Below are 24,442 nucleotides of genomic sequence, written 5' to 3'. Positions count from 1 at the left end.
AAGACAAACCCCTCTCTGACACACCAGAGATGACATTGTACTCCAGGAGAGTCTAGTTCCATTCATTCATCACTACAGTCATGACCAGCAGTTGTTACTGTAGAGGTATTGACCCGGTCATGATGTCTGTATGAGAACATTAGATATAAATCTAAGAAAACACCAGAGAAGGTTCAAATAAAATAAAATGGTCTTGGTCACATGCTTCGTAAACAACAGGTGGAATGCTTAATTACGGGTCCTTTTCCAACAACACAGAGTTAAAAAATAAAGACAAAATGTAATCAAAAATATAAATAGTGACATGAGGAATAAATACACAGTAAATAACGAAAATCAATAACGGGTACAAATAACCTGGTTATATACAAGGAGTACCAGTACTGAGTTGATGTGCAGGGGTATGAGGTAATTGTAGCACAATGTACACATACACGTAGGTAGGGGTAAAGTGAGTTTGTACAAATAAGTGTACATGCAGATAGCCCGGGTAGACATTTGATTAGCTATTTAGCATTCTGATTTAGCAGTCGTTAGGTTAGGGGTTAGAAGCTGTTCAGGGTCCTGTTGGTTTCAGACCTAATGCACTGATACGCGGGGTGGCAGGTAGCCTCGTGGTTAGAGCGTTGGAGTAGTAACCGAAAGGTTGCAAGATCGAATCCCTGAGCTGACAAGGTAAAAATCTGTTGTTCTGCCCCTGAACAAGGCAGTTAACTCACTGTTCCTAGGCCGTCATTGAAAATAAGAATTTGTTCCTAACTGAATAAAGGTTAAAAAAACCACAGTTTGGGTCCCTGTAGTATTTGACATTTTTTGGGGCCTTCCTCTGACACTGCCTGGTTTAAAGTGATGTATAAGGCCATACTCACCACCCTCTGTTGTGCCTTGCAGATGCCGTACCAAGCTGTGATGCAGCCAGTCAAGATGCTCTTAATGGTACAGCTGTAGAACTTCGAGGATCTGAGGGCCCATGCCAAATCTTTTCAGCCTCCTGAGGGGGAAGAGGCACTGGCGTCCCCTCTTCACAACTGTGTGGGTGTGTGTGGACCATGATAATTCCTTAGTGATGTGAACACAGAGGATCTTGAAGATCTGCACCCGCTCCACTACTGCCCCATTGATATGGATGGGGGCATGCTCGCCCCTCCGTTTCCTGTAGTCCACAATCAGCTCCTTTGTCTTGTTGACATTGAGGGAGAGGCTGTTGTCCTGGCACCACACTGCCAAGTCTGTGACCTCCTCCCTATAGGCTGCCTCATCGTCGTCGATGATCAGTCCTACCACTGTAGTGTCATCAGTAAACTTAATGATGGTGTTGGAGTCGTGCGTGGCCAAGCAGTCATAGATGAACAGAGAGTACAGGAGGGGACTAAGCACACACCCCTGAGTGGCCACCGTGATGATGGTCAGCGTGGCGGATGTGTTGTTGCCTACCCTCACCACCTGGAGGCGACCCGTTAAGAAGTCCAGGATCCAGTTGTAGAGGTAGGTGTTCAGTCCCAGGGTCCTGAGCTTGGTGATGAGCTTGGAGGAGACTGGGTTGTTGAATGCAGAGATGAAGTCAATGAAAAAGCATTCTTACATAGGTATTCATCTTGTCCAGTTGGGTGAGGGCAGTGTGGAGCGCAATAGAGATTGTGTCATCTGTGGATCTGTTGGGGCAGTATGCAAATTGAAGTGGGTAAAGGGTGTCTGGGATGATGGTGTTGATCTGATCCATGACCAGTCTTTCAAAGCATTTCATGTCAATAGATGTGAGTGCTATGGGGCAGTAGTCATTTAGGCAGGTTACCTTGGCGTTCTAGGGCACAAGGATTATGGTGGTCTGCTTGAACCAAGTTGGTATTATAGACCAAGTCAGGGATAGGTTGAAAATGTCAGTGGAGACACTTGCCAGCTGGTCAGCGCATGCTCTGAATATGCTTTCTGGTATTTCATCATTTCCTTGCAGAAATTGACCTGTTAGAAGGGCTTACTCACATCAGCTACAGAGAGCGAGATCTAAGCGAGCATAGAAGGCATTTAGCTCGTCTGGTAGGCTCGCGTCGCAGGGCAGCTCGCTGCTGGGTTTTCCCTTTTTAATCCATAATAATTTGCAAGCCTTGCTATATCCGTCGAGCATCAGAGCCAGCATAGTAGGATTTGATCGTAGTCCCGTATTGACTCTTTCGTTGTTCGATGGCTCATTTGAGGTAGTAGTGGGATTTCTTATAAGCGTCCGGATTAGTGTTCCGCTACTTGAAAGTGGCAGCTCTAGCCTTCAGCTCAGTGCAGATGTTGCCTGTAATCCATGGCTTCTGGTGGGGGTAAGTATGGTCACTGTCGGGACAACGTAGTTGATGCACTTATTAAGTTAACTAGTGTAGCCCACAGCCATTTGGCATAGCCAGATCAGGGCCTAACATAAGGACAACTCAGAGTATGCTATTCTGTTCTTCTGAAAAAGGCTACATTTTCTTCAGTAGGCTGTATTAAATGTATGAATTGTTCCAAAAGTCTGCATCAGTGGGTTGTAGCCAGGATATAATACATTTGGAAGCCAGGAGATGCTAAACGTGTTCATGTTAATTAACGGTCAATTACCGTGAGACCAGCAGTTATTTGCTTGACAATCACCGGCTGACAAAATTCCACGACCGCCACAGCCCTAGCGATCACTAACGTCGAATTGGATGAACATTTCTACATCAACGAGTCGGCAACTGTGAACGTTCTGCTTACTCCGGACCAAGCCCTAAACCCCGGAACTCAAAATAGGAAGTGGCGGCAAAATAGAGGCAGCTGAGGCAGCATCATGACGAGACCACGTCGGTGAGCAAATAGACCGCAATTGCCCTCTGTTCTATTGGCGAACATGCAGTCACTGGAGAACAAACTGGATGAGCTCCATTGAAGACTACCCTATCAACGGGTCCTGAAAACTGTAATGTCTTGTGTTTCCCAGAGTCGTGGCTGAACGAGGACATGGATATACAGTACATCTCGCTGGTTTTTCTATGCATCATCATGACCGGGCGGCAGACTAGGGTAAGATGAAGAGAGGAGGGGTGCGTGATCTCTAAAGATGAGGAAGTCTTGAGTTTTTGCACACCTGAGTTAGAATAGCTCATAACTCATAGCTCATAATAAGCTGCAGACCATACTATTTCCATACTATTTCCACTATATTTTTCGTAGCTGTCTATTTACCACCACAAACTGATGCTGGCACTAAGAACGCACTCAACGAGCTGTATAGGGCCGTAAGCAAACAAGAAAATGCACATTTCTCGTGGCCTGTGTTTTTAATGCAGGGAAATTGAAATAATTTTTTTACCAGCATTTTATCTGTGCAACTACAGGCTACAAAACTCAAAATCACCTTTACTCCACACACAGAAATACATACAAGGCCCTCCCTCGCCCTCCCTTCGGCAAATCAGGCCATAACGCTATACTTTTGCTTCCTCAAACAGGAAGTACCAATGACAACCTCAATACGGAAGTGGTCCGATGATGCGGATACTAAGCTACAGGACTGTTTCGCTACCACAGACTGGAATATGTTCCGGGATTCATCTGATAACATTGAGGAGTTTACCACATCAGTCACTGACTTCATGCTCCGAATTTTGTGCCATTATTTTATACTATTTTATAGTATGAAGAATAAAATTGAACATAGCTGAATAAAATAGAAAGTATATTTTCTCCAAATGATTTCTGAGGGAGTGCGCACATGCAGCTATTCTGTGTTGAGTGGATTTATAAAGAAAAAAGTCCTCCTATATGCTTATTTTAGAGTTATTTATTACCTTAACTTCTTGCGTCGAGCCATCCCGGATCCGGGATCATGAATACAGCCTCAAGCTCATTACCATAACGCAACGTTAACTATTCATGAAAATCGCAAATGAAATGAAATAAATATGCTAGCTCTCAAGCTTAGCCTTTTGTTAACAACACTGTCATCTCAGATTTTCAAAAATATGCTTCTCAACCATAGCAAAACAAGCATTTGTGTAGCAGCATTTAGCGTTAGCATAGCATTTAGCGTTAGCATTCAGCAGGCAACATTTTCACAAAAACCAGAAAACCATTCAAATAAAATCATTTACCTTTGAAGAACTTTGGATGTTTTCAATGAGGAGACTCTCAGTTAGATAGCAAATGTTCCGTTTTTCCTGAAAGATTATTTGTTTAGGAGAAATCGCTCCATTTTTTGCGTCACGTTTAGCTACTAAAAAAACCTGTATCCAGGATTGTGTAAATCTATCCGCAAGCTCATTAGCATAACACAACGTTAACTATTCATGAAAATCGCAAATGAAATGAAATCAATATGCTAGCTCTCAAGCTTAGCCTTTTGTTAACAACACTGTCATCTCAGATTTTCAAAAATATGCTTCTCAACCATAGCAAAACTAGCATTTGTGTAACAGTATTGATAGCTATTGATAGCTAGCATTAACATTTAGCGTTAGCATCAGCAGGCAACATTTTCACAAAAACCAGAAAAACATTCAAATAAATAATTTACCTTTGAAGAACTTCGGATGTTTTCAATGAGGAGACTCTCAGTTAGATAGCAAATGTTCCGTTTTTCCTGAAAGATTATTTGTGCAGGAGAAATCGGTCCGTTTTCTGCGTCATGTTTGGCTACCAAAAAAAAACGAAAATTCAGTTATAAAAACGCCGAACTTTTTCTAAAATAACTCCATAATATCGACTGAAACATGGCAAATGTTGTTTAGAATCAATCCTCAAGGTGTTTTTCTACATATCTCTTCGATGATATATCATTCCTGGAAGTGTGCTTTCCCCTCTGAATCGCATGGGAAAATGCTTGCAGCTGAGAATTACGCACCAATTTAGACAAAGGACACCGGGCGGACCCCTGGCAAATGTAGTCTCTTATGGCCAATCTTCCAATGATATGCCTACAAATACGTCACAATGCTGCAGACATCTTGGACGAACGGCAGAGAGCATAAGCTCGTTCATGGCACATTCACAGCCATATAAGGAGACGATGGAAAAACAGAGCCTCAAAAATTCTGCTCATTTCCTGTTTGAGGTTTCATCTTGGTTTCGCCTGTAGCATGAGTTCTGTGGCAGTCACAGATAATATATTTGCAGTTTTGAAAACGTCAGAGTGTTTTCTTTCCAAAGCTGCCAATTATATGCATAGTCGAGCATCTTTTCGTGACAAAATATTGCGCTTAAAACGAGAACGTTTTTTTATCCAATAATGAAATAGTGCCCCCATAGCTTCAACAGGTTAAGTTGTAATACAAACAATGGGCTATATGTTTAGATTTTTAATACATTCTAAGGCTGCATGATGCGACCCTAATGATGATTTGAAAAAAATGGCATGAAAGACATGAGAACTGCTTTGTTTTTTTTCTCAGGCTGCACACACTTCATCAGTCTCTCATTCACAATTTTACAAGCACTTGATAATGTTCTCACAAGGTCTTGAATTCCCCTGAGGCATCCTCATTGTGTGGTCGTAATGCCCCCTAAAAAAAATCGATGCCATTTGCAGCCAAAGTAGCCAATGTGCCCTTGGGCTGAAAATAATAATTATAATTCCCTCTCACTCAAATGGCTCTCTCCGATATCTCAATTCTTATTAGCCAATGTCCATCACCTGATTGGGTCCTTCTCACAGGCATCTCAGCTCCGAAGTAGCTCACGAGTGAAGCCAGATGCATTGGGATGCAACTGCGCGTGTCCTTCTTATCGAATTCCGAGGAACAGATTGAAGATGTTGGAAGAACTGTCCACATTTATTTTTCGGCAGTCGTCAAGATGAGAAGGCCTAACAAACAGCAAAAGCACGAGCCTATGTCAATCTACTATCCCCCATAGTACAAAAGTTGACCTATTTTATTGGTCTACGTCAGTTGTGGGATGCGATAGATCCCAAATTAATACAACCACTCATATAAAACAAATGTTTAAAAGCAATGAGGCTGATGCAACAAATCAGAATGTTTAGCTCAAAATGTTGATAAACTATTAGGCTATTTCTTCACATTATAAGAGCAGAAATGCGCACACTGCAAATGCGCACACGACAATAGGCTATAAGCACAGATGTTCCAAAATGTCATCAATTAGAGGAACAACACAGTATGTAAAAGTGACAGCAAATCCGAGTATGCATGTAATGCTGTATTATAAAGGTGCATTTTTATGGTGAAAAGGATCTTCCCCAAACTTGAAACTCTCACGCCGCCTCTGTATGCCACTTTTATGCCAGCATTTGTAAAGCGGATTAATGTGCTTCATTTTAAGAAATTATTTGGCCACTTAAGTTGTGATACAAACCTTATCAAAACAAACTGTATAGGCCTATATGTGTGCAACTATGAAAAAGTTGCAAAAAAAAGGAATGTGCTATTTCTTGCCTTACTGCACACGCTGGGCATCATTCACAAGTGATAATATATCATTCACAAGTGATCATCATTAACAATTGCTAGTACATCATTCACAAGTAATAGGCTCACATTGTCACCCATCAGACTATTCTTAGTTTATACACAGTGCCTCGGAATGTAGTCAGACCCCTTGACTTTTTCAACATTTTGTTACGTTACTTATTCTTTTTTTTTACACACAATACTACATAATGACAGAAAATCAAGTTGTTAGACATTTTTGCAAATTTATTAAAAATAAAAAAGTATTCAGAACCTTTACTCAGTACTTCGTTGAAGTACCTTTGACAGTGATTACACCATTGAGTCTTCTTGGGTATGACGCTACAAGCTTGGCACACCTGTTTTCGGCAAGTTTTTCCCATTCTTCTCTGCAGATCCTCTCAAGCTCTGTCAGGTTGGATGGGTAGCATTGCTGCACAGCTATTTTCAAGTCTCTCTAGAGATGTTCGATTGGGTTCAAGTCCGGGCTCTGGCTGGGCCACACCTGCATTGTCTTAGCTGTGTGCTTAGAGTCATTGTCCTTTTTGAAGTTGAACCTTCAACCCCAGTCTTAAGTCCTGAGCACTCTGGAGCAGGTTTTCATCAACGATCTCTCTGTACTTTGCGCTGATCATCTTTGCCTCGATCCTGACTAGTATCCCAGTCCTGCCTCAAACAAACATGCCCAGAGCATGATGCTGCCTCCACCATGCTTCACCGAAGGGACGGTGCCAGGTTTCCTCCAGATGTGACATTTGGCATTCAGGCCAAAGTGTTCAATTTTGGTTTTACCAGACCAGAGAATCTTGTTTATCATGGTCTGAGTGTCTTTAGGTGCCATTTGGGCTGTCATGTGCCTTTTACTGAGTAGTTACTTCTGACTGGCCACTCTACCATAAAGGCCTGATTGGTGGAGTGCTGCAGAGATGGTTGTCCTTCTGGAAGGTTCTCCCATCTCCACAGACAAACTCTAGAGCTCTGTCAGAGTGACCATCAGGTTCTTGGTCACCACCATGACCAAGGCCCTTAGCCCCTGATTGCTCAGTTTGGCCAGGCAGCCAGGAAAAGTCTTCCATTTAAGAATGATGGAGGCCACTGTGTTCTTCTGGACCTTCAATGCTGCAGGAATGTTTAGGTACACATCCACAGATCTGTACCTCGACACAATCCTGTCTCGGAGCTCAACGGACAATTTCTTTGAGCTCAAGGATTGGTTTTTGCTCTGACATGCACGGTCAACTGTGGGACCTTATAAAGACAGCTGTGTGCCTTTCCAAATCATGTCCAATCAATTGAATATACCACAGGTGGATGACAATAAAGTTGTAGAAACATCTCAAGGATGATCAAGGATGATCGATGGAGCTCAATTTCAAGTCTCATAGCAAAGGGTCTGAATACGTATGTAATTTTAATTTTAATGTATTTTATTTAACCTTTATTTAACTAGGCAGGATTAGTTAAGAACAAATTCTTATTTACAATGACGGCCTACCCCAGCCAAACCCTAACCCAGACGACGCTGGGCCAATTGTGCGCCACCCTATGGGGACTCCCAATCACGGCCGGTTGTGACACAGCCCAGGATCGAAACAGGTTCTGTAGTGTCGCCTCTAGCACAGAGATCCAGTGCCTTAGACCACTGTGCTACACTGTTTTTTTTGTTTAAAATGTTTAATAAATTAGCAAACATTTCTAAAAACCTGTTTTCTTTGTCATTATGGGGTATTGTGTGTAAGTTGCTGAAAGAAATGTAATCCATTTTTTAATAAGGCTGTAACATAACCAAATTTGAAAAAAGTCAAGTGGTCTGAATATTTTCCGAAGGCACTGTATGTGTGAAATTAGTTTTGATTTAGAATGGACCATTATCATGCACCTGTCTCAGAACAGGGAGAAAAGGGCAGGAGGGAAAATTGGCTACATGTCATCTATGCACTTAAATAGCGAATGGAGGACACTTATCCTGTGGTAAATTTTCATGCCAGCCAGGTTGGCTATACAAAGCAATGTCCTTAATATTAGGATATTTGGAATGTTAAGAAATAAATATAGAAAGCCTAGAAAGCTGATGGAATCCTCAAAAAACGTGGCCATCAAAACTCTGTTTTCTCACTCAATTGCATTGCCTATAGAAAAGTTGCGCAACATGAGCTCATGGGCTCTCATGAAGTGTTTCATTTGACTTTCGATTGCATTTGCATTGACATCAGAGTGATTAGAGAGACGTTAGAGTGCTGAGTACCAGGCAGTTAGCAAGTTTGGTAGGCTACTAATGACCATCAGTAGCATCAGTACTTGGAAAAGCCTAGTTACCGTGACTAAAAGGTCACATGGTATTTGACTGCAGTCATGACTCGTGACCGCCTATGTAACGGTAATACCTTAACTGTAACAGCCCTAGTGATTGATGTTTTTTTGTTAATATAAAATTAGGATGGAAACATTTTGTACAAAAAAAGTTAAGATCAGTGTAGAAATCCCAAAATAGATTTGAAGCAGTAGAAGAAATTTGTTGAAATACAGTATCTTGTTTTAATAAAATGTTACTCCTACAATCAAGGGTTACATCTTATGATAAATTCATGAGCTCAATATTGTCAGCAATATTACAACAACAGGTTCAACTAACCCCAGTCTTTTGGTCCAATAGCTTATTTTGAGCGTGTTGGTTTAATCAAAATCTATACAAAGTTCTGGTGTCACCTGGTAGCCATCATTGTTCTTGATGTGTGGGCTAAGTCAAACATGGGTATGGAACACATCTGTCCAATCAATGAGTCTGGAGTGACTGACCTACTGGACATTTTATGGATGTGGGAGTCTAATTAGGAGCGTCTTCCCAGGGTCTGAGAGAGAAGCTCACAGAACAGCTGGTCAACACTGGACTCCTGTTCCAGGGTCAAATGTGTGGCAGGCCGTCACAGACAGTGGACCAGCTATAGGTCTACAGAGGCCAATTTACTTAATTGCTAGCCCTGAGGATGCGGACTCCCTGGTATCTCTTCACTCGGACACTTGTAGATGACGCTGTGGTAGCCAAATCAACTATGCAGAGTAGGTGTACATCATGGAGAAAAGCCTTTGTCTGTTTGAATGTGTTTAAGGTACAAACTTGTTTTTTATGTAAGAATTGGGGTAAAAGATTGTTCAATTGCTGTAAAGGTATAGTTCAGCAAATTATTTCAAACTTAACAACTCAAATCATTATTTGTATTCAATACAGTATAATGTGCATATACAATTATTTGAGGGAAAATGTTGGCAAAATTAGACCCCATCCAAGGGATAGGAAAAGGTCATTAAGTAAAACTATATGCAACCAAAATTTTAAAAAAGCTTTCCAGTAATTGTCCTCAAGCAAACAGGACACTAAATCAAACATTGGTCATTGACATCCAGCAATCTTAACTCTAGATTTTTTCTCAGTCATTGCCCCAATGGTCAAAATGTTTTGGTCCCAGAAGTCTCTTAACACACAGATGTTACAGTAACATGGCCAGGAAATCAAGCCCAAACATGACCTCTGACCCTGCATGTTAGCTGATCCAGCATCGCCTCTTTTGAAATAGACTCCATACTTCTATAAATTACCACATTTTCCCACCATATCCCGCCATTCATGTTGTCTGACTCCGTCCATTCTCCAGTGAGGGGCCTGCGGTCAACAAATAGTGATGGCACAGTTTGCTGAAAGCTGTCCCCTAAGGTTCAAAAAGGTCAAAGGGCTCACACCAGGGTCAGGGCCTGTCTTTATGTCTATGTCTCTTCCCACCAAAGGGTTTGTGATGAATAGGGAGCCCCAGGAAACAAAAGCTTTCAGCAAAGACAAGCAACTGTGCTCTATACAGCAGCTCTGCTAGCCGCCCGCCCTGCAAAAAAACAAACTCATTTTCGAATGAAACTAAGTGAAGAAAAGGAAAGAAAGCATCGAGGGACTAGATAATGACTTGACAGGCAACCCACAATCATCATTGGATCAGTCACTGGAGAAAATAACACATGGGGGACAAAGACAAGCATCACTTTCTATTTTGGACTTGTCTCAAATCCATGTACGGGGACCTAAGCACTTAATTTGCTGTCCCCGTGCAAACTAATGGGATCATACAGTTCGAAAACAAATCCATTTGGGTTATATACCTTTTTTTAATGTATTATTGAGCAACTAAATCTTATTTTTTATAATATTATCTTTAATCTGAACATTTCTACATAAGAAAAAAAACATTTTGTTGTGTTACAACCTGAATTCAAAATGGATTAAATATTAAACAATCTGCACACAATACCCCATAATGTCAAAATGTTTTTAGAAATGTTAGAAAATGTATTGAAAATGAAAAACAGAAATATCTAATTTACATAAGTATTCACACCCCTTTGCAGAAGCAAAGCTGTGAGTCTTTCTGGGTAAGTTTCCAAGAGCTTTCCATACCTGGTTTGTGCAACATTTGTCCATTATTGAAAAGTAACGGTAGGGTTGTAGAGAATCAAAGGACCATGAATGTAATAAGAAACCTTAGGTGCTGGCTTAAGGCCGGTAGCAACCACTGCAGAATGTCCGGTCAGAACAAGGATGAGGCAGATGTCCAGGTTAAGGGGGGTTTAATGGAAGAAGACATCCACATTCATTGTGAAGTAACTCAAATGTTGTTGATCCATCCTCAGTTTTCGCTTATCACAGCCATTAAACTCTATAAATGTTTAAACGTGAGACATTGGCCTCATGGTGAAATCCCTGAGCGGTTTCCTTCTTGTCCGGCAAGTGAGTTAAGAAGGAAGCCTGTATCTTTGCAGTGACTGGTGTATTGATTCACCATCCAAAGTGTAATGAATAACTTCACCATGCTCAAAGGGATATTCAATCTACCAATAGGTGCCCTTCTTTGCGAGGCATTTCCTCCCTGGTCCTTGTGGTTGAATCTGTGTTTGAAATACAATGCTTGACTAAGGGACCATACAGATAATTATATGTGTGGGAGAGAAAGCTGAGGCAGTCATGAAAAAATTATGTTAAACATTATTATTGTGCACAGAGTTTAGGCTTGCCGTACAAAGGGTTGGATACTAATTGACTCAAGACATTTCAGCTTTACAATTTTTGCTCTTTAATTTTTAATTTTTTAAAAAGAATTTCAACGTACATAATTCTACCTTGACATTATGGGGTATGGTGTGTAGGCCAGTGACACAAAAAATCATTTTTTTAAAATCCATTTTAAATTCAGGCTGTAACACAACACATATGTTATTGTGGGTGTAAATGCTTATGTTCCTAGCTCCAGAGGTGCAGTAATACCTGGCTTTACTTTTCTTTGTCTTCATTACACAGGGTAGGTAAACACGCAAATCTCCAAAATTTAAAGGAAGGAATACATTTATTTTTTTATATTAGAACGGGCAATGTCAGAATCCAGAATATAAATATATATATATGTATATGATGGTGTGTACAGACATTATGGACAGTATATTAATATAAAAGGTGTGCACAGCAGTAGTTATATACGATGAGCCCACAGTATATACATATGAAGTGGGTAAAACAGTATTTAAACTTTATTAAAGTGACCAGTGTTCAATGTGCATAGGGAAGCAGTCTCTAAGGTGCAGGGTTGAGTACCGGGTGGTAGCCGGCTAGTAACAATGACACAATTTCAGTGCAGGGTACTGGGTGGAGACCGGCTAGTGGTGACTATTTAACAGTCTGATGGCCTGAAGACAGAAGCTGTTTTTCAGTCTCTCAGTCCCAGATTTGAAGCATCTGTACTGTCTTCGCCTTCTAGATGGCAGCGAGGTGAACAGGCCATGGCTCGGGTGGGTGATGCCCTCGATCTTTTTGTCCTTTCTGTGACACCGGTTGCTGTAGATGTCCTGGAGGGCAGGCAGTATGCCCCCGGTGATGTGTTGGGCTGACCGCACAAACCGCTGCAGAGCCCTGCGGTTGTGGAAGTTGCCGTACCAGGCAGTGATACTGCCCAACATGTTGCACTCAATGGTCTGTAGAAGTTTGTGAGTGTCTTAGGGGCCAAGCTAAATTTCTTCAGCCTCCTGAGGTTGAAGAGGCGATGTTGCTCCTTCTTAACCACACTGTCTGTGTGGATTGACCATTTCAGGTTGTCAGTGAGGTGCACGCCGAGGAATTTGAAGCTTTTGACCCTCTCCACTGCTCCCTCTGTTGTCTCCTAAAGTCCATGATCAGCTCCTTCATTTTATTGATGTTGAGGAGAGGTTATTTTCCTGGCACCACTCCGCCAATGTCCTCACCTCCTCCCTGTAGTCTGTTGATTGATGATTGAATTGGAGACAAGCATGGCCAAGCCATCATGTGTGAACATGGGAGTACAGGTTGAGGATCAGTGTAGCAGAGGTGTTGTTGCCTACCTTCACCACCTTGGGTCGGCCCGTCAGGAAGTCCAGGACACAGGGCCCTGAGCTTAGTGATGAGCTTGGAGGGCACAATCGTATTGAAGGCTGAGCTGTAGTTGATGAACAGCATTCTTACATAGGTATTCCTCTTGTCCAGATGGGATAGGGCTGTGTGCAGTGCAGTGGTGATTGTATCATCCGTGGATCTGTTGAGGCGGTATACAAAATGTAGTGGTTCTAGGGTGTTAGGTAAGGTGGAGGAGATATCATCCTTAACTAGCCTCTCAAAGCAATTCATGATGACAGAAGTGAAAGCGCTATGGGACGATAGAAATTTAGTTCAGTTACCGTTAATTTATTGGGTACAGGAACATTGAAGCAAGCTGGGACAACAGACTGGGACAGGGAGAGATTGAATATGTCCGTAAACACTCCAGCCAGCTGGTCTGCACGTGCTCTGAGGATGTGACTAGGGATGCCATCTGGGCCAGCAGCCTTACGAGGGTTAACACGCTTAAATGTCTTACTCACTGTCTTACTCACGTTGGCCACGGAGAACGAGAGCTCACAGTCCTTGTGAGCGGGCTAATAAGGTTTCCGGGAGCAACGCGTCGATGACCGCAATGTGACTGGTTTTCCCTTTATAATCCGTGATTATCTGGAGTCCCTGCCACATACATCTTGTGTTTGATGCGTTGAATTACGACTTCAATTTGTCTCTGTACTGACGTTGTGCCTGTTTGATTACCTTACGGAGGTCACAGCTGGACTGTTTGTACTCATCCATGTTGCCAGCCACCTTGCCGTGGTTAAATGCGGTGGTTTGGACTTTCAGTTTTGCACGAATGCTGCCAACTATCCACGTTTTTTGGTTTATCCACAGTGGGAACAACATTCTCTATGCACTTCCTGGTGAATTTAGTCACCGAGTCAGTGTATACATCAATATTATTCTCAAAGGCAACCCGGGAACATATCCCAGTATGCGAAATGAAAACAATCTACATTATAGATTCCAATTGGTCAGACCAAAGTTGACCAGTCCTTTGTATTTTACTCAATTTTTGTCCCCAATTTCAATCTTGTCTTATCTTTGCAACTCCCCAACGGGCTCGGGAGGCGAAGGTCGAGTCTTGCGTCCTCTGAAACATGACCCGCCAAACCACGCTTCTTAACACCCACCTGCCTAACCGGAAGACAGCCGCACCAATGTGTCGGAGGAATCACTGTTCAACTGTCAACAGAGGTCAACCTGCAGTCACCCGGCCCATCACAAGGAGTCGCTAGAGTGCGATGAGCCAATTAAAGCCCCACCGGCCAAATCCTCCCTTAACCCGGACGATGCTGGGCCAAATGTGTGCCGCCCTATGGGACTCCCGATCACAGCCGGTTGTGATACAGCCCGGGATCGAACCCGGGTCTGTAGTGACGCCTCTAGCACTGTGATGCAGTGCCTTACACCGATGCTCCCCTCGGGAGGCCCCACCGGTATTTTCTGTTTAAGTTTCTGCCTTTAGAAAGGGAATAGCAGAATGGAGGGGGGATCTGATATGCAGAAAGAATGGCGGGGTAGGGCCTTGTAGACTTCCAGGAAGGGAGAGTATAGCAATGTTCTTGATGAGTGAGTTGCGCAGGCGATGTGCTGATAAAACTTTGTTCGCGTTTTCCTCAGATTGCTTTATTAAAGTCCCCAGCTACAATAAATGCGGCCTCAGGATATTCGGTTTTCAGTTTGCACAAAGTCCAGTGTAGTTCCTTGAGAGCCATCAAGGTTTCGACTTCAGGGGGAATATACACAGCAGTGATGATGACCAAAGATAATTATTTTGGGAGGTAACGTAGTCTGCATTTGATCAAAATCAAATTAAATGAAATTTTATTTGTCAAATGCTTGAAAACAACAGGTGTCGTCCTTACAGTGAAATGCTTACCAACAATTCAGTTAAAACAACACACACCAAAAAAAAATACTAAACAAAAAATAAGAATAAGAACTAAAAGTAACAAATAATTCAAGAGCAGCAGTAAAATAACAATAGTAAGCCTATATAAAGGGGGTACCGGTACAGAGTCAATGTGTGGGAGCACCGGTAGAGTTATTAATGTGACAATGCACAGATAAAAACAGAGAGTAGCAGCAGTGTAAAAGAGGGGCAATGCAAATCTGGGTAGCCATTTGATTAAATGTTCAGGAGTCTTATGGCTTGGGGGTTGAAGCTGTTTAGAAGCCTCTTGGACCTAGACTTGGCGCTCTGGTACTGCTTGCGGTAGCAGAGAACAGTCCACGACTAGGGTGGCTGGAGTCTTTGATAATATTTAGGGCCTTCCTCTGACACTGCAGGGTATAGTCATGGATGGCAGGAAGCTTGGCCCCAGTGATGTACTGCGCCGTACATACTACCCTCTGTACTGCCTTGCGGTTGGAGGCCGAGCAGTTGCCATACCAGGCAGTGATGCTCTCAAAAATGCAGCTGTATAACCTTTTGAGGATCGGAGTACCCATGCCAAATCTTCAGTCTCCTGAGGGGGGAAATAGGTTTTGTTGTGCCCTCTTCACGACTGTCTTGGTGTGCTTGGACCATGTTAGTTTGTTGGTGATGTGGACACCAAGGAACTTGAAGCTCAACCTGTTCCACTACAGCCCCGTCGATGAGAATGGGGGCGTGTTCGGTCCTCCTTTTCCTGTCGTGATCACGTTGAGGGAGAGGCTGTTGTCCTGGCACCACACGGCCAGGTCTCTGACCTCCTCCCTATAAGCTGTCTCGTCGTTGATCAGGCCTACCACTGTTGTGTCATTGGCAAACTTAATGATGGTGTGCAGTCATGAGTGAACAGGGAGTACAGGAGAGGACTGAGCACCCCTGATGGTGAGGTATTCCAGATTGGGAAAACAAAAGGACTTGAGTTCCTGTACGTTACCACAATCACACCATGAGTAGTTAATCATGAAACATATACCTCCTCCTTTCTTTTTCCCAGAGTGTTCTTTCTTCCTGATGTATGGAGAATCCCACTGGCTGTATGGATGGAGACAATATATCCGGAGAGAGCCATGAGTATGTTACAGTCTCTGATGTCTCTCTGGAAGGAGATCCTCACCCTGAGCTCATCAACTTTAGTTAGTTAGCTAGTTATATACTCAGAAGCGGTGGATGGTATGCATGCCTCCTGAGTCGGACTAAAAGCCCACTCCGTATTCCTCTTCTCTGTCAGCGGAGTCTTGGAGCAGCCCCTGGGATGAGTGGGAATGCATCGGGGAGTACGAACAAAGGATCCAATTCAGGAAAGTCGAATTTCTGGTCTAAATGCTGGTGAGTGACCGCCGATCTAACATTCAAAACTTATTTTAGGCGGTAGATAATAATGCAAGAAAGGGTCTGAGCAAATAATGTAAGAAATAACACACTTATTTTAAAATACTGCACATTTGGCTAGTGAACATGTCTATCCACACCATCTTGTATTTTTTTTTACCCCCTTTTTTCTCCCCAATTTCATGGTATCCAATTGTTAGTAGCTACAATCTTGTCTCATTGCTACAACTCCCGTACGGGCTCGGGAGAGACGAAGGTTGAAAGTCATGCGTCCTCCGATACACAACCCAACCAAGCCGCACTGCTTCTTAACACAGTGCGCATCCAACCCGGAAGCCAGCCGCACTAATGTGTCAGAGGAAACACCGTGCACCTGGCAACCTTGGTTAGCGTGCACTGCGCCCGGCCCGCCACAGGAGTCGCTGGTGCACAATGAGACAAGGATATCCCTACCGGCCAAGGCCTCCCTAACCCGGACGATGCTATGCCAATTGTGCATCTCCCCACGGACCTCCCGGTCGCGGCCGGTTACGACAGAGACTGGGCGCGAACCTAGAGTCTCTGGTGGCACAGCTGGCGCTGCAGTACAGCACCCTTAACCACTGCGCCACCCGGGACGCCCCATCTTGTATTTTTTTAATAAATAAAGCCCTAGTACAAAGCTTCATAATAAAAACACTTTTTCCTCCTCAACTTGTTTTCCCTGACATTGTATTACATTTGGCCCTTGTAAAACTGTATCAGCAAACTAATAACCAAGTTTGCCTCTAATCTATTGCCTGTGTTCCCCTCTCCTCCTTTAATGTGTTGCAGATTCCAGTGGTTGAAACCGGCTGAGATTTTAAGCAAATGGCATCTGGCTAAAGGTCACAGTCAGGGGGCCCAGTGGGTGAAAGGTTGAATAACCTGAAGGAAAGTAGTTTTTCTTTCAGAGGGGAGATGTTTAATAGGTTCAGACGCTAGTTCTCTTTGTTTTAGTTTTCCAGATACTACTCCAGGCTCCCCCTGTGTTATGTATTACACTTCAATGATTTATTTCATTCACCAAGCACACCTTCTTGATCGAGTACAGGTGTGTTACAGATGTAGGATCTTAATTTGATCACTCTTTTGTTGCTGAGAATTGCAGATGAGCTTTGTGATTGACTTAAATTCACAAAAAAACTGTAATAACACACGGTTATATTAACAGTATTGGACTTGTAGCCTATTTTTGTCCAGCTAATAGCTTAACCACTGATCGAGCAACAATATGCACTAAACATTTAAATCCTTTTGCTGCAGGATTGTTTTGCTAAAACAACACTTGTCAAATTAAGATCCTACATCTGTATTCACTCTATCAAAGTAGCATTTTGATCACTTCAAAACATCTGTGGATCCTTCACCATAAATTGTGTGGTAATATTACTTTCTGATTATTCATGATAATCTGTTTATTATTTTGCTAGTTGTAGTTTTCATTTGGTAAAAATAAATGTAAAAAGCAGAGTGTGTGAAACACAACCTATACTTCTCTTCCAAATTAGCCATTGAGTACTGGGAGAGAGGGGCAGGGAAATTAGAATAATTACTGCTTGATTTTAACCAGATGATTGCTTCAGTTGGACACCAGAGAGTTTTCATTAGGGACTCTAATTTCAAGCCTCCCTCTGCATTCCAACAGATGGACAAACTCCCCCAGGTCTGTAAGATCATTTTACTTAGGCCATGTGGCAAGCCAGAATGCACACGCATAGACAAACAAACCACCCCCAAATCGTTTGGTGTGGAGTACCTACTATATACTGTATACCTCCATGGTAACATCATAGGAATGAACATCCTTGACAATAAATGTCATACAGTGGAATGCAATGACCTGCGTTATCAGCTCACGTGCGACAGAATACTACCTTGAGTTATGGCAGCAGAGTGTTTCTTGTTATGCCCTTCACATGTCACACAAATGTACTCCTAAAGGACTGATGATCATCTTTCCTTGGAGACCAGGGTGTTTCTCTAAACATCATAAAACAGAGTAGGAGCCGTTTTTCACTTGACACCTTTCCACTCTCTGAGACCTCAATGTTGTCTTCAGATCAAATTTCTATTTGTTTTTTTAGGGATCGGGTAACCATAACATTTTCAGAGTGAATTCTGGTTGATCTGTATCATTAAATTGAAACATTTCACATACCATTGATACCTATTAGTATCTCGGTGTAGCCTCTTATTTAAATCAAGAATCTCATTGGTCAAAATTGCAACCGGCAATCTAAACAAGAGAGACTGCTTAGTGACAGCCCCAAGTCTGGTTAACTTCTAATCCCCCATTAATTCTCCAGCACAATAAATCAAATCTCTACAACTGTTGGCTTGGGAATGACCTTTGATCTCTTAAAAAAAAGAAGGTTAACTCACCCAGCATGAATTGTGAAAAGTGGGCAGCTATACAAACACAATCAATTTCCCCAATGTAAGAGTCAGAGAGCTGTAGGTTGAATCAAAGTTAGTCTCTGATGTCTGGAAATGCAGGTTTAATTTAATTCATCAAATTGTCTAGTTCAGCTAATAGCTTATCATGATTATTTGATAACATTCCTCCTCCCACAAATAGTTTCCCTCTGGAGTATGTTTGCATAATATTTTACCTGCTATAGGCTGTCATAGTAGATCTCTTAACAGTAAACCAATTTGATACTGTAGCTTCTACACTCTTAGAAAAAAAGAGTTACAAAATGGTTCTTCAGCTCTCCCCATAGGATAACAATTTTTTGTTACAGGTAGAACCCTTTTTTTCCATTTAGAACCCTTTTGGAAACAAAAAGGGGTTTTCAAAGGGTTCTCATATGGAGACACCCAAATAACCCTTTTAGTGTCTAGATAGCACCTCAAACACAGAATTTGTAATATAGTTGTACACCCTTTGAAATCCCTCATTTTATGACGTTATTCATTTAGCGGAGGGACTGGGTCTAAATGGGGTTGTCGTTGTTTCCAGTTCATTACCTTCGAATGTCTGGGTAAATGAAGCCACAGGTTGCCAGTCAGGTCCACTATCATGTACTTGCAAAATTGTTTGTAAACACTAAACAGAGAGTTGGATGCAGGGCAGTCATGTGCTTACGCTAATGATGAGAGGAGGGACCACTATGAGTGAGGCCCCATGCTGCTGTTTAACTCTCTCTGGCTGCCAGGTCATGTGTGATTAAGAGGTTTGTGTTACTGGTGCCCTGCTGAGAAACTTTCCCTTGGTGCTTTTTGTCCCATTCACCACATCTGTTAGTGGCCACTAATAGAGACCATACAGTACTTTTACCAGTTGATATATCAATTCTCCCCTGTGAATTGATGTCTCTTCTCTTTCTCTTAGTTGTTACCATTTTTCAACATCCTTATTATTATCTCAGAAACTATTATTTATAATATTTTCCAGTTTCATATTTTGGTACATTTTTAAGCATATAATTATGCCTCTCATATAGCACACCAACGATCATTTATTGAATGGGTAGGCCTATTGATACACTGTGGAGGTGCATCTTGAGAGTTTTTAGCCATGGCATACTTCTGAAATCCAGTTCAGATCCGAAGGACCTCTTTTAAAGAAATCAGAACAAAGAGGAAAGCCTCAACACCTAGACACTGTTATTGTAAAACAACTGGGAATCATTTAAAACTCAATCAATTATCTTTCAAATGAACATCCAGAGAGTCTGAGGCAGAGCCCTCAGTTCTTATTGACTGAGGATAATAAATAGTCTTTAAATTGTCCCTGAAATTGTGTCCAACGGTGATTACAACCGGTACCATGCTGTGTTTGTGTGCAATGGGGAGAGAAAGAAAGACTGAGACAGTGGCAGAGAGAGAGAGAGAGAGAGACAAACAGTGAGAGACACACAGACTCATGACAATTTTTTTGACTTTGCATGAGTGGATTAACTAAACTGTGTCTGTAGTTTTGGTTGTAGACCAAACAACTGTAGGCCAAAATTCGACTCTGACTAATAATGAAAGCTATACCCTGATGAAGACAGCTTGGCTGTCGAAATGTTGGATATTACATTTTTGCATCTGAGCTCCTAGAGTGTGAGGCTCTCCTTTATTTTCAAGTTTTCTACTCCGCTAGCCAGCACCTCGCCTAAATAGGTGTAGGTTTCTTTTTCTAGATTAATAATGAAAGCTAACCTAGATTATAATCCGTGTATCATAAAGGCATGCAGACTGTTTTGAACAATAACAAAAATGTCCTCTTAAATTAGATACAAATAATATACTGGGCATTGTGCTCAGGATTCCTTATTCAAAACAATGCAAATGAAATCAAGTTTGTCAACACTGTGAATCTCCTCTTTCATCCCTCTATCCCAACCCCTTGGCTAGAACCACCTGTGCTGGTGCCAAGGAAGCCGGGGTGTTCTTGTCGAGAGTACCGTGGAGTCAATTGATATTGTCAGGATGCTAGAGTGGAGATGTAGTGTGCTGTTTTGAGGGGGAGAGACAGAGCAGAGGGAGTCCAGCCAGTACAAGGCCTTGAGTCACACCAGCTGCACCCTGTCTTTGAGGAGGGGATGGAGAGCTGCTCATTGAGGTTGGCAAATGCTGGCTCATAAACTTTTCCCTGGCCCTCCCTTTGATTGTCCTTGGACATCTGCCTGGCCCTCCCATCAGGAATGTGCAGCAGCTGTTTGCTGCAAGTGCCTTCGCCGTGTGAACTCAAGCCTGTGCACAGGGCCTGGCTTAATGAATTGAGCCAACTCAAAGTGGGTCGCCTGGGACACTGGGCCTGGTGCATAACTCTGCCCTAGGGATGACAGGCAAGTGCAGTGAAAGGGGCTGGGAAATGTATATTATGAAGGTTAACCATTTGCCCTTACACTGTAATTGGCTTAGATTGTCCAGCGATGGGATTTGCAGGGGGGAAAACCTGCGCTTTACCGCAGTGCAAAAGTTCAGCTGCGCCTGACAGAATGGTGTGCGTGTGTGTGTTCGTGTGTTTGAGAATAAAAGAGAGGGAAAGTGAAAGAAATGGGAAAGTAAGAGAGGGAAGAAGTGGTGAAGGTGTGACAATTAAGGTTCAATGCTGTGTTAGGTGTTCTAGCTGACAAATATCCTTTGAGTGAAGACTCTTTCAACTCTCTATAATGCAAAGTACACAGAGGAAGAGGGGTGGGATCATTAAATATTGTGCTTGGTGTTATGGGGTTAGACAGGGGTATTGTTTACAAACTCCACCTCACCTCCTTTCATCTTATGCTAAGAAATCAACGGTTTGATTTGTTTGATCGTAGCTAGCTACATAGCTAGCTACATAGCCGTCTTTGTATCAAAGATAATTGTGTAGTCTAGAGCGATTTTCTAGGTTAGCTAGCCAGCTATTGTCGTTCTTTTAACGCAACGTAACGTAATCAACACTGCTAGCTAGCCAGCTAGCCCCCGAATAGCACCACTGTGGAAACTATCACACTCAACGGAACAACTTGATTAGTGTAGTGCCAACAACGCAGCCACTGCCAGCTAGCCTACAAAGTCAACAACGCAGCCACTGCCAGCTAGCCTACTTCAGCAGTACTGTATCATTTTAATCATTTTAGTCAATAAGATTCTTGCTACGTAAGCTTAACATTCTGAACATTCGAGACGTGTAGTCCACTTGTCATTCCAATCTCCTTTGCATTAGCGTAGCCTCTTCTGTAGCCTGTCAACTATGTGTCTGTCTATCCCTGTTCTCTCCTCTCTGCACAGACCATACAAACGCTCCACACCGCGTGGCCGCGGCCACCCTAATCTGGTGGTCCCAGCGCGCACGACCCACGTGGAATTCCAGGTCTCCGGTAGCCTCTGGAACTGCCGATCTGCGGCCAACAAGGCAGAGTTCATCTCAGCCTATGCCTCCCTCCAGTCCCTCGACTTCTTGGCACTGACGGAAACATGGATCACCACAGATAACACTGCTACTCCTACTGCTCTCTCTTCGTCCGCCCACGTGTTCTCGCACACCCCGAGAGCTTCTGGTCAGCGGGGTGGTGGCACCGGGATCCTCATCTCTCCCAAGTGGTCATTCTCTCTTTCTCCCCTTACCCATCTGTCTATCGCCTCCTTTGAATTCCATGCTGTCACAGTTACCAGCCCTTTCAAGCTTAACATCCTTATCATTTATCGCCCTCCAGGTTCCCTCGGAGAGTTCATCAATGAGCTTGATGCCTTGATAAGCTCCTTTCCTGAGGACGGCTCACCTCTCACAGTTCTGGGCGACTTTAACCTCCCCACGTCTACCTTTGACTCAGTCCTCTCTGCCTCCTTCTTTCCACTCCTCTCCTCTTTTGACCTCACCCTCTCACCTTCCCCCTACTCACAAGGCAGGCAATACGCTCGACCTCATCTTTACTAGATGCTGTTCTTCCACTAACCTCACTGCAACTCCCCTCCAAGTCTCCGACCACTACCTTGTATCCTTTTCCCTCTCGCTCTCATCCAACACTTCCCACACTGCCCCTACTCGGATGGTATCGCGCCGTCCCAACCTTCGCTCTCTCTCCCCCGCTACTCTCTCCTCTTCCATACTATCATCTCTTCCCTCTGCTCAAACCTTCTCCAACCTATCTCCTGATTCTGCCTCCTCAACCCTCCTCTCCTCCCTTTCTGCATGCTTTGACTCTCTATGTCCCCTATCCTCCAGGCCGGCTCGGTCCTCCCCTCCCGCTCCGTGGCTCGACGACTCATTGCGAGCTCACAGAACAGGGCTCCGGGCAGCCGAGCGGAAATGGAGGAAAACTCGCCTCCCTGCGGACCTGGCATCCTTTCACTCCCTCCTCTCTACATTTTCCTCTTCTGTCTCTGCTGCTAAAGCCACTTTCTACCACTCTAAATTCCAAGCATCTGCCTCTAACCCTAGGAAGCTCTTTGCCACCTTCTCCTCCCTCCTGAATCCTCCTCCCCCTCCCCCTCCTCCCTCTCTGCAGATGACTTCGTCAACCATTTTGAAAAGAAGGTCGACGACATCCGATCCTCGTTTGCTAAGTCAAACGACACCGCTGGTTCTGCTCACACTGCCCTACCCTGTGCTCTGACCTCTTTCTCCCCTCTCTCTCCAGATGAAATCTCGCGTCTTGTGACGGCCGGCCGCCCAACAACCTGCCCGCTTGACCCTATCCCCTCCTCTCTTATCCAGACCATTTCCGGAGACCTCCTCCCTTACCTCACCTCGCTCATCAACTCATCCCTGACCGCTGGCTACGTCCCTTCCGTCTTCAAGAGAGCGAGAGTTGCACCCCTTCTGAAAAAACCTACACTCGATCCCTCCGATGTCAACAACTACAGACCAGTATCCCTTCTTTCTTTTCTCTCCAAAACTCTTGAACGTGCCGTCCTTGGCCAGCTCTCCCGCTATCTCTCTCAGAATGACCTTTGTGATCCAAATCAGTCAGGTTTCAAGACTAGTCATTCAACTGAGACTGCTCTTCTCTGTATCACGGAGGCGCTCCGCACTGCTAAAGCTAACTCTCTCTCCTCTGCTCTCATCCTTCTAGACCTATCGGCTGCCTTCGATACTGTGAACCATCAGATCCTCCTCTCCACCCTCTCCGAGTTGGGCATCTCCGGCGCGGCCCACGCTTGGATTGCGTCCTACCTGACAGGTCGCTCCTACCAGGTGGCGTGGCGAGAATCTGTCTCCTCACCACGCGCTCTCACCACTGGCATCCCCCAGGGCTCTGTTCTAGGCCCTCTCCTATTCTCGCTATACACCAAGTCACTTGGCTCTGTCATAACCTCACATGGTCTCTCCTATCATTGCTATGCTGACGACACACAATTAATCTTCTCCTTTCCCCCTTCTGATGACCAGGTGGCGAATCGCATCTCTGCATGTCTGGCAGACATATCAGTGTGGATGACGGATCACCACCTCAAGCTGAACCTCGGCAAGACGGAGCTGCTCTTCCTCCCGGGGAAGGACTGCCCGTTCCATGATCTCGCCATCACGGTTGACAACTCCATTGTGTCCTCCTCCCAGAGCGCTAAGAACCTTGGCGTGATCCTGGACAACACCCTGTCGTTCTCAACTAACATCAAGGCGGTGGCCCGTTCTTGTAGGTTCATGCTCTACAACATCCGCAGAGTACGACCCTGCCTCACACAGGAAGCGGCGCAGGTCCTAATCCAGGCACTTGTCATCTCCCGTCTGGATTACTGCAACTCGCTGTTGGCTGGGCTCCCTGCCTGTGCCATTAAACCCCTACAACTCATCCAGAACGCCGCAGCCCGTCTGGTGTTCAACCTTCCCAAGTTCTCTCACGTCACCCCGCTCCTCCGCTCTCTCCACTGGCTTCCAGTTGAAGCTTGCATCCGCTACAAGACCAT

At 43.8% G+C, this 24,442-nt stretch overlaps 1 long non-coding RNA gene across 2 annotated transcripts in view; it reads right to left on the bottom strand.

Annotated features, from left to right (window-relative positions):
* Positions 1 to 24,442, bottom strand: part of LOC115109406 (uncharacterized) — an 88,856-nt gene that overhangs the window by 2,784 nt on the left and 61,630 nt on the right. Inside the window, exons 2-4 of one of the 2 annotated variants that reach the window (XR_003860516.2) lie at positions 5,636 to 5,806; positions 4,520 to 4,638; positions 4,098 to 4,163 (exon numbers count right to left, since the gene is read on the bottom strand). This is a non-coding gene — a long non-coding RNA (uncharacterized LOC115109406). The remainder of the gene's footprint in view (positions 1 to 4,097; positions 4,164 to 4,519; positions 4,639 to 5,635; positions 5,807 to 24,442) is intronic. The other variant, XR_010461112.1, reaches the window with a different exon arrangement.

Source organism: Oncorhynchus nerka, linkage group LG25 (assembly GCF_034236695.1).
Source record: "Oncorhynchus nerka isolate Pitt River linkage group LG25, Oner_Uvic_2.0, whole genome shotgun sequence".
Taxonomy (NCBI): Eukaryota; Metazoa; Chordata; class Actinopteri; order Salmoniformes; family Salmonidae; genus Oncorhynchus; species Oncorhynchus nerka.
This window is presented reverse-complemented; position numbering and strand designations above follow the sequence as displayed.